This window comes from Leopardus geoffroyi, chromosome C1 (assembly GCF_018350155.1).
Source record: "Leopardus geoffroyi isolate Oge1 chromosome C1, O.geoffroyi_Oge1_pat1.0, whole genome shotgun sequence".
Classification (NCBI taxonomy): Eukaryota; Metazoa; Chordata; class Mammalia; order Carnivora; family Felidae; genus Leopardus; species Leopardus geoffroyi.
Genome location: NC_059328.1, coordinates 93,841,364 through 93,852,744, shown reverse-complemented (window position 1 = coordinate 93,852,744; position 11,381 = coordinate 93,841,364). Strand labels below are relative to the sequence as shown.

At 43.0% G+C, this 11,381-nt stretch overlaps 1 long non-coding RNA gene across 2 annotated transcripts; it reads left to right on the top strand.

Annotated features, from left to right (window-relative positions):
• Positions 1–103: 103 nt before the first annotated feature.
• On the top strand, positions 104–1,503 carry LOC123598408. 2 transcript variants are annotated; one of them, XR_006712586.1, is made up of 2 exons: positions 104–193; positions 1,369–1,503. It is a non-coding gene; the product is annotated as an uncharacterized LOC123598408 (long non-coding RNA). The 2 variants fall into 2 exon arrangements; XR_006712585.1 differs by having other exon boundaries at positions 111–752.
• The last annotated feature ends 9,878 nt before the right edge of the window (positions 1,504–11,381 follow it).

Here is an 11,381-nt window from a genome sequence, read left to right as displayed (position 1 = left end):
TAGGCGTGCTACAACTCTCGCGTGATTTCCCCCAGGAACCTTCCCCGATCGCCATATTAAGTGTGGCGGCAAGTGCTGGAAGCCATCTTGGCTGCCCAACATCTCGCGAGATTGCCTCTGTAGCGACTCTTCTCTCTCTCCAGTCTTTTTGGTTCTCACCTCTTTCAGTCCCGGTTTAGGTGCAGTTTTATCTGTGAGTACTCCCGTAGCTCCCTCGGTCAGTTTAGTTGCCCCTGCCCTTCTTTAACATAGCTTTGCACTTGTCACTGCTATAGCTCTGTTCCAAACGTTAGGAGATATAATAGTGAACAAAATGGACACGATCCCAGTTTTCACGGAGTTTACATTCACTTGGGGGGAAATACGGGGAACAAATGAATAAGTCAATAAAACAGATTTGTGATCAACATGCATTCATCATCATTCAATAAACACTAAATGCTTCCTGCACTTTCAGGCAGTGCTATAGAATGGGGAACAAATCAAGTTCCTGCTCGAATGGTACGTAACTTAGTACCTAGTGGGAGAGGTAAACAATGAGCACACCAATACGACATTAGAGAAGTAAGTGCTGAGAAGAAACAAAAAGAAGTGTAACAGATTAGGAAGTGGCAGTGATGATGGGACGCATGGCTATATTAGGTTGGATGCCCAGGGAAAACAAGCCTGAGGGTGTGATTTTAAATGAGTTCTGAAGAAGCGCCATGGAGACAATTCAAGTGGAGGGACCGGCCAGTTACAGAGCCCCTGAGGTCAGTGTGGCAGGTGAGGGGATTAGGGAGAGGATAGGAGGAGATGAGGGCCAGATACATTCAGAGCCATGAAGGGCGTGAAAATTTTTTGAATTTTATTCTAAGTGAAAAGGAAAACCATCAGAGGATGTCAACCACGGAGGTGTATGGTCTGATGTTTAAAAGACCAGTCTGGCTGCTTTTTTGGAGAAGGGATTAGAGAGTTGAGAGTGGATGAGGGTAAGCAGATTAGGAGATTATATAGATGAAAATGGGTAGGAGATTATATAGATGAAAATGATGGTGCTTGCACCAGAGTAGTTATGATATTTCTACATCGTGTGGGTAGATTGGACAGGATTTAGTGAAAGGCTGGAATCCTATCAGCAGGATACAGAGGAATAAAGGATGGGTCCTAGATTTTTGGTTTGAGAAACTAGGTGAGTGGTTGTATTGCTTATTAAAATAGGTAAGTCTGGGAGAAAGAAAAACAGGTTTAGGAGGAAGATCAAGATTTCAGTTTTGGACATGTCACATTTGAGATGCCCATTAAACATCTTAGAGGTGATGTGTCATAATTACCTGTTACTGTGTGGTAAAGTCCTTAAAGGCATTTTCTCCATCTCTCTCTCTCCAGAGTGCCACTTTTGCTGCTCCAGCTCGATTCCCAGAAAGTCCCTGTGATGCAGCTTTGGCGAAATTTCCACCAGGGTCCCAACTAGTAGGTGCTTTAGAAGTCTTTGCTGTAAAATAATGAATGAATCTAAAGCCACTCTGTTGCTACTTCTTCCTGCTGACCTTCCTGTCCTTTGTCCCTGTTTCTTTTCATATCCAGTAACACACTTGGTAAATTAGCATTTCATCCAAGCTGGGCTGGGCCAAGGTGACAGGAAAAATGAAGGAATTTGCAGGAAAGGGACCCATGCGGTTCTTGGATAAAATCAGCAGATCCCACAAAACCCAACACATAACTGCTTTCTAGTTTTAGTAACTGGTTGGGCCAACGTCTAAGACCGGCCTACCACAAGCTCTATCTCCTTGGGGGGAAAAATAGGCCTTTAAACACCCTATATTGCTTCAGCTACATCCAGGACAGGGAAGGTTTAAGGTTTTAGTTCAGTTATTCCCCTTGTAGTAATAGGTCCTAAGGACACAAAGATTTAGACAAAGATATATGTATGATGAGATGTTCCAGCCAGTGGTATTTTCAGCTGTGCAAAATTGGGGCCAACCTAATTTGAGAAATAGCCAATAAGAAAATGGGTAACTAAATAATGGAGCACTGACAAAACAGAATATACAGAAACCATTGATATTTGTGTTTAATAATTAAGAATTTTTAGAGACCCTTAGGAAAATGGTTCCTTCTCTCCTCATCTGTAAAATGATGATCATCCCCTGTTTTATGAGACTATGGATCAAATGAGCTAATTTATGTGAAATCATTTTGATCACTATAAAGCATTTTTTAAAAAAGAATTATTGGGGCGCCTGGGTGGCTCAGTCGGTTGAGCGTCCGACTTCGGTTCAGGTCATGATCTCATGGTTCGTGAGTTCGAGCCCCGCGTCGGGCTCTGTGCTGGCAGCTCAGAGCCTGGAGCCTGCTTCAAATTCTATGTCTTCCTCTCTCTCTCTCTGCTCCTCCCTGGCTCATGCTCTCTCTCTCCTTCGAAAATAAATAAAAACATTAAAAAAAAAAAAAAAGAATTATTGCCAAAAGGTGAAGCCTAGGTGAGAAGGCCCTTCCTCTACCATAAGTGGTTATGGTTCAAGAGACCGGAGGAAGTTAAATTTCATATCTGAGTCATTACAGCATGGCCGGGGCTGTACCAAGAAGACGGTGGTTGTCCCAGTTAGGCTCTGGAGTAGGAAGTTGACACATACTGTGTGTCTCCAGGGTGTCATCTACTGAGCAAGATGCTTTACCTCCGTCTGTACCTAACTGCATGCTGGGAGGCAAAGTGAGCCTCTTTCTGGCAATTTCTGTCTTAGCCCTGGCCAGGTTATTACCAGTCCATGAAATGCTGTATATTAAAGTCATGACTTGTGGGGCATCTATGGGCCAGGTCTTAACCTCTATCTAGTTGCAATGCCATATGGCGTTTTCTCCATTAATGGCTATGAGAAGAAGAAAATCTGGATAATGTGTTAGTTAGTTAGTTAGTTAGTGAATAGGGCAAAGGAATCTTGTCTCCCAAAGGAATCAGCTGTCTGTCCCGGGACATATTAATTTATAACTTCCTAGCCTTCTTACATGCAGTATGGCTTAGTCAAAAGAGGACACAGATACATCCAGGGGAGCCTGGGTGGCTCAGTCTGTTAAGGGTCCGACTCTTGATTTCGGCTCAGGTCATGATCTCACGGTTGAGTTTGTGCGATTAAGTCCCACATCAGGGCTGACAGTTCAGAGCCCACTTGGGATTCTGTCTCTCCCTCTCCTTCTGCCCCTTCCTTGCTCAGTCTCTTTCCCTCTCTCTCTCTTAAAATAGATAAATAAACTTAAAGAAAATTAAAACACACACACACACACACACACACACACACACACACACACATCCAATGACTGCTTTGACATCTCACTTGGATAGCTAATAGGCATTTCAAACTTAACATGTTACAAACAGAACTCCCAATTGTCCCTCCCTTTGCCCAAACCTGCTCTTCTCTTGCTTTTCCTCATCTGAATAGATGATATTACCAACCGCCCATTTTTCTCAAGCCAAAACCTAGGACACATCCTTAATTTCTCTCTCCTTCCCCCTTCCATCTAGTGGGGCAGTGACTTTCCCATCAAAACCTGTCCTGGCGCCTTCCCTGCCCTTCACGAACATCATTACTCGTCTTCCCTGCTTCCCTCGCTGCTGTTGTTTTCCTGCTTCTCCCCACAGCCAGACTGAGCTTTTAGAACCACATATCAACTGGTGTAATTTCTTTGCTCTCACTCTGCCATGGCTTCCCACCTCACTTAGATTTAAGTTGTAACTCTCTACAAGGCCCACATGGGCCCAGCAGGGCCCTGCCTGCTTCTCTGACCTCAGCCCCTACCACGCTCCTCCTTTAGCCTCGGGGCCCTCCGCACTCTCTCTCTCTCTCTCTCTCTCTCTCTCTCTCTAGCCTGCCAAGTTTGCAGCCATCTCAAGGCCTTTGCACTAGCTGGTTTTTTGCAGTGAGGGGAGCAGGGAACTTGGGATGTTCTTTTCGTAGATAGTAACAATAACAACAGCAACTCTCTATATGTGTTTACTATATATATATGGCGGGCACCATGCCAAGGACTTAAACTCATTTAATCATGGTATTTCTCCCATTTTGCAGATGGAGAAGCCAAGAATTTGAAAGGTAAAGGGTTTGCTCAAGGTCACATAGTGTCTTAGGTCAGGTTCCCTGGAAAACAGGCCCTGAGGCAGAGATTTAGGAGGTATGTTGGAGACTGATCCTGGTAATAACACCTGTACAAAGGTGGGAGAAACAGGACTTGGGGGCTGGAGGAGGGAGAAGTTCAACTGTGACACAGTTGTCACAGAGATCTCAGTGGATCCTTCAGGGTTATCCCATATTGGAGGCCAAGGGGCCAGGCCTTTATACTCCTGCATGGACAAATCCTTGGGCGGCAGACTGCCTGGGAAGGGGGTATATCCTTGGGCAAAGTAGCTCTCTTTACCAAAAGCAACAGCTGGAGAAGGACTTAGCTGCAAACTGCTAGCAGCCAACACTCTGTGCAATAGAAGCAGGAGAGCCCAGTCCTGGAAGGAGAATTTGAGCCATGCATCACAGCATCCAGGCCACATCAGGCATTAGTTTCTAGCTCTGTGCAGCAAATTACCCTAACATTTTTTTTTTTTTCAACGTTTATTCATTTTTGGGACAGAGAGAGACAGAGCATGAACGGGGGAGGGGCAGAGAGAGAGGGAGACACAGAATCAGAAACAGGCTCCAGGCTCTGAGCCATCAGCCCAGAGCCCGACGCGGGGCTCGAACTCACGGACCGCGAGATCGTGACCTGGCTGAAGTCGGACGCTTAACCGACTGCGCCACCCAGGTGCCCCAATGACCCTAACATTTAAGGATCGAGACAGCAAACATTTATTATCTCATAGCTTCTATTGGTCAAAAATCTGGGGATGGCTTTGCTGAGTGCATTTCGCTCAAGGATGTTAAAGAAAAAAATATTCTGACACTTTGTTAACATAGTAAGGAAGAATTTAGTCAGTACCCTTGCAATAGGTGTCAAGGCTATCGGTAGGTGAGAAGGATTGGGCTCAACTCCAAATCCAGCAAAGATAGCTGGGGATTTGTAGCCAACAAGTGGAATGAGGGGGTCAGTGGATGAAAAAAAGTTACCAAGAGGAGACAGCTAGGGCAGGGGGATTCTTGCTAAACTGACTCAAAAGGAATTCTTGCTGAAGGCAGGCCAAGGTGATCAGATATCAAGGATAGAGAATGAATATGATCAGATATCAAGAGTGAGGAGATTCTTGCTAAACTGACTTAGTGGGATTCTTGTTACATTTTGGCTATGCAGGCCTGGCAAGGATCCCCCCTTACTCTCCCTCTCCCTCTGCACCTCTCCCTGCTCTTTCTCTCTCTTAAGAAAGAAAAGGAAAGGGAAGGGAAGGGAAGGGAAGGGAAGGGAAGGGAAGGGAAGGAAAAGAAAAGAAAAGAAAAGAAAAGAAAAGAAAAGAAAAGAAAAGAAAAGAAAAAAGGGCTCAGAGGAGCCTGACTCCAGTTTGGACAAGCAGAGCATCTTTGTCAAGGTCTGTCATGAGGTTACAGTCAAGCGATTGTCCAGGGCTGTGGTCTTATCTGACAGCTTGACCTGGGGAGGGGAGAGATGATGGGACATATTCAAATGATAGGCAAGTGTTAAAATCATAGGGGGTGCAGGGAGAGGCTTCTAGGAAGATGGAGTAGGAAGCACCAGGACTCGGTCTCCCCACCTAGAGCAGAGTTGCACTGGCAGAAATCTGTCTGATGTAACTATTTTGGAACCCTGAAGTTTGTTGAAGGCTTTGCAACTTCCATGGGAAGGGCTGGAGAGTAATTTATGATTAACTTTGATCAATTTCAACTTTTAGTACACAATTCACCCATCCCCAGTAGCTTGTTACTATTCTCTCTTTTTTTTTTTTTTTCTATATGAGACTAATACATTTAAAAAATAATTGGAGGTGCCTACGTGGCTCAGTGGGTTGAGTGTCTGCCTGGCTCTTGATTTCGGCTCAGGTCATGATCCCAGGGGCATGGGATTGAGGCTTGTGGCCAGCTCGCGCTGCTTAAGATTCTCTCTCTCCCTCCCTCTCCCCCTCTTGCAAGGGCTCCCTCTCTCTCTCAAAAAAATTAAAAATAATAATAATAAAGAAAAAAATTGTTAGCGTGAAAACCAGTATTACTGTATCTTTGGTTTGTAACTCCACACTTTGTGTTTTACATAACTTAGAAGAATAATGAATTTTAAAAAATTATTAGTCTGTTTTGGGGTATACAATGTATAAAGATGATATTTTGTAACATCAACAACCAAAAGGGGTGAGAACAGAGTGAAGGAGCAGAGTTTTTGTATATTATTGAAGGTATATGTTCAAATTAGAGCATTGTAAGTTTAGAATCTTCAGTGTAACCCCATGGTAACCACAAAGAAAATAGCTATATAATACACACAAAAGGAAATGAGAAAGGAATTTAAACAATTCACTACGAAAAAAAAAATCAACTAAACACAAAAGAAGACCATAATGCAGGAAATGAGGGACTGTAAAGCATATAGAATACAAATAGCACAGTGACAGAAGTAAGTCCCCCTTAATACGTAATTACTTTAAGTGTACATAGATTTAACTCCCCAGTCAAAAGGCAGAGATTGGCAGAGTGGACAAACACATGACCTAACTATATGCTGTCTATAAGAGACTCACTTGAGGGGCGCCTGGGTGGCGCAGTCGGTTGGGCGTCCGACTTCAGCCAGGTCACGATCTCGAGGTCCATGAGTTCGAGCCCGGCGTCTGGGCTCAGAGCCTGGAGCCTGTTTCCGATTCTGTGTCTCCCTCTCTCTCTGCCCCTCCCCCATTCATGCTCTGTCTCTCTCTGTCCCAAAAATAAATAAACGTTGAAAAAAAAAAAATTTAAGAGACTCACTTGAGATCCAAAGGCACATCTGCAGATGATGAAAGGAGTTGAAAGGAGAGGATGGAAAAAGATATTCCATATAAATAGTCACCAAAAGAGAGCAGGGATGGCCATACTAATATCAGACAGAATCGATTTTAAATCAAAAAAAAATTAGAAGAGACAAAGAAGGACATTATGTCTTAATAAAAGCCTCAATACAGCACGAAGCTATGATAATTACATTTATGCACCTGATGAAGACCATCAAGATATATAAAGCAAACACTGATAGAATTGAAGGGGGAAACAGACAGTTCTACGGTGACGGTTGGAGACTCCGATACCCCACTCACAATAATGGTTAGAACAACCAGACAGAAGATAATCAAGGAAACAGAGGGCTCAAACAACACAATAAGCCAACTAGATCTAACAGGCACACAGAACACTCTATCCAAGAAAGGGGAACCCTCTTGCACTGTTGGTGGGAATGCAAACTGGTACAGCCGCTCTGGAAAACAATGTGGAACTTCCTCAAATAATTAAAACCAGAACTACCCTACAACCCAGCAATAGCACTATTAGGAATTTATCCCCAGGATACAGGAGTGCTGATTCATAGGGGCACATGTACCCCAATGTTTATTAGCAGCACTATCAACAATAGCAAAATTATGGAAAGAGCCCAAATGTCCATCAACTGATAAATGGATAAAAAAGATATGGTTTATATATACAATGGAATACTACTTGGCAATGAGAAAGAATGAAATCTTGTCATTTGCAACAATGTGGATGGAACTGGAGGGTATTATGCTATGTGAAATAAGTCAGTCAGAGAAAGATGTCATATGTTTTCACTCATATGTGGAATTTGAGAGGTTTAACAGAAGACCAAAGGGGAAGGGAAGGAAAATTAAGTTTCAAACAGAGAGGGAGGCAAACCATAAGAGACTCATAAATATAGAGAACAAACTGAGGGTTGATGGGGGTGGGGGATTGGGGGGGAACGGGGAAAATGGGAGATGGGCATTGAGGGCACGTGTTGGGATGAGCACTGGGTGTTGTGTGTAAGTGATGAATCATGGGAATCTACTCCTGAAGCCAAGAGTGCACTGTATATACACTGTATGTTAGCTAACTTAACAACAAACTATTAAAAAAAAAAAAGAACACTCTGTCCAACAACAAAAGCATACACTTTAGTAAGCCCACAGCACAGATAGGAAAAAGCCACAGGCGGTGGTTTTGCTCCCCATTGTATGTGTGACAGAGAATGACAGTTCCCTTCTTACTATGCCTATTAGATTTGAGATAAAGTCACCTTTGCTTAAAAGAAAGTTCACACTCAGCTATCCCCTCTGTCGACAGATTTGCATGAAAGCAAGCTGTAGGAGCGAGTGCACCTCAGAGAAGGCTGTTCTCACTTAACCTTCAGTAGAGCAGTATGCTCTTATTTATCCAGTTCAAGCTCTTTCTCCTTTCCCTGATGAGAAAACACCTCTAAGTGGCCCTGTGGAAGTAATTTGCCCAGATAGAAACCCAAAGGCCAGAGAATCATTGAAGAGAATGGACCTTTCGTTTGGTGTTTATGCGCTGAAATAGTGGCGTCAGTAATGAACATGAGTGTGAATTTCTGTGGTTTAAAAACAACCAAATCCAGAGCACAAGGGCCCCATGGGTCATCAGTAAATCTTTGGGGCCCCAAGAGAGGAAACCTTGACCTGGTTTGGTTCTGGCTTTGGGAAGCAGAATTCTTTACGCCAGGAGGCAGCAGGTTCCCTGGGCTGTCAGGGCCGTTAGCAAAGTCATGGCATCTGCAGTTTGGGTCTTCATGCCCATGCTCTTTCCTCTGCTGAAAGGATCTTCGCTAAGAAATAAGAACCATAGGGAAACTGCCTGAAAGAACCCTTGGGGAGTTTCCAGGTGACTCAGAAGAAAGGCCACAAGGGAGCCAGAAAGACTGGAGGTCAAATCCTAGGTCTGCCTGTCAGTGGCACTGTGACCGGAGATACGTGGTTTCCTCATGGCTCTGAGTTTGTTTCAGCAGGTCTGGGGCAGGATCCTGGGATCCCTATTTTTCAAACCAAACATTCAAACCAAACCTGGTTGGAGGCTGTTTCTTAGAAGCAATATTGCCTGGTGTTAAGCGTAGACCCTGAAGCCGGACTGTCTGGGTCAATTCCAGCTTCACCAACTTGGGAGTTGTATACCCTCGGGCAAGTTACTCCACCTCCCTGTCTCAATTTCCCCATCTGTACTATGGAGATAATAGTAATATCTGTCTTATGGGGTTATTGTGAAGATCCAGTATGCTTATTGTGTAAAGCATTTAGAATGGAGCCAGTTAGAGCAAACACTATGTGTTACTATTCCATAGCCACAAACCTCATCCACAACTCCAAAATTTAAAAAATTTTAAAAATCAGAAATTCCCCTCGAAGCTTGTCACAAATCAGTTTAGCAGCAAAACCTGATCTAAACGAATGGGAGGCTTTTGATAGTCTTTATCCCTTATTCTATGAATATTAAAACATAATTGAGAAAATATCAACACATTTGATTATGGAATGTCACCCCCCTCCCCATAGGTATTACATAATATACTGAGTATTTGTGTATTTCCTAAAAATATGAAATATTCTCAACTTCAAAACACAAGGTTTCAGAGAAGGGACTGTGGAGCTAGATTTTATTATCATTTGTTGGCAGGAGACCATGTGTGACCACCAGAGAATGTGAGAAAAGTCGCCATCTGGTGGTTGCAATGGAGAACCACGTCACACGGAGGGCAGGATGGGCGGGGGAAAGCCTGAACATCAGAGACAAATAGACCCTCTGGCCCGCAATCTAGAACAATTCTTTCTAGAGGACGTTTTAAAATATGTTCAAGGGCTGCGGTACGGGCAGAGAAGACACCACTGCCAAGAAAATGAATATTCAATTTATTAAAGCAACAAAAACATTACTTCAGCTTTTTCAAGTACACTTATAGATCTTATTTATAAATCTAGCAAATGTTAATTACTTTTAATTGAGAGAAATTTGAATACCCAATTTATTTATAAATTTAAACTCCTTTAAACATTTCCAATTTGATTTCCTTCTTTTTGTTCGGTTTTGAGAGACAGTGCACACACACGCCGTTACACACCCTAATTGGAATCACAAATTACTTTCCCAGGTAATTTTTAAGTTGCTTTATCAGTCTGCTGAGATTTCCTAATACCATAGTGAATCCTGGCCAGGATGCAGGTGGATTTAGCATACGCTACCTAGACTAGAATACTTTGTTCAATACCCTTTTTTTTCTAAGTTTATTTTTGAGAGAGAGACAGAGCATGAGCAGGGGAGGGGCAGAGAGAGGGAGGAATAGAATCTAAAGCAGGCTCCAGGCTCTGAGGTGTCAGCACAGAGCCCTACATGGGGCTCGAACTCAAACCATGGGATCATGACTTGAGCTGAAACCAAGAGTTGGACGCTTAACCAACTGAGTCACCCAGGTGCCCCTCTCATTTTTTAAGCCATTCATTCATATCAGTATACAGACTCATAGTTTCCTATTTATTCAATGGTTTATAAGCCATTATTTTGGTGTCAGATTGTCTCAGATTTGCCCAGTGTGAATCCCTTAAAGCTGGCCTCTGTCTTTTTGACATGCCCCCATCATTTTTTTGAGTACTTCCTTTCTCTCTGGCTCACCTTGTACTTTTCCTGCCCAGCCATGGAATCAGCCCTTTCTCCAGTCAGTCCTGGCTCCTTTACGTGGAATATGTAGTACCTGAATCTGGATGCTAGATGTGTGCACCACAATGGGGGAAGGAGACAGCTGCCAGGTTCACGTATTAGACAGAGCTAGGGAATGTTTGTACACACACACACCTATATTTATTTTGGAATTCATGAATTCACAGCAATACCTCCTATTCAAACACACTAGAGTTCATCCTAGTCTTCTCTCTTTCCGATTGGTAACACCTTCTCCAAAAATGAGAAAAATTGGCTTCTATTATTCTTACTATTTTTGCTTATTTGATCAAGTCCCATGTTCCTATCCTACCTGCCACTGTCATCCCTCCCCTGTGTCAACGTCCCCCTCATCCCACTTAGGATAACTCCCTGCACTGGGCCTCACCCCAGCTCCCACATCCACATACCTGGCTACAAATCCATGTAGGTGCCTAGCTTGCTCTGCCCTACCGAATGGCAGAATTGTGGGTAAAGGAAAAAGGAAAGAGGAATCTGAGACTTATTGGAATTTTATGTAAACTCCACAAAAGAAGAAATCTGATTCTCACTGATGTATCTCAAGTATCTAAAACAGACTTTTGGCACATAGTAGGCGATAAGAAAACTTTGAAGAATCAGTTTTATGAAACTATAAGGTCAACAGTTCATTTAAATTCCTTATATTCAAATATTTAAGATATTTTCCCATCTATAAATCCCATCTATAAATTTTCCCATCTATAAATAGATGACTTTTTATAATCTCAAGAGTTATCAAATAGATTCACAAGACAGTTAAAAGTTTCTATCACTAAT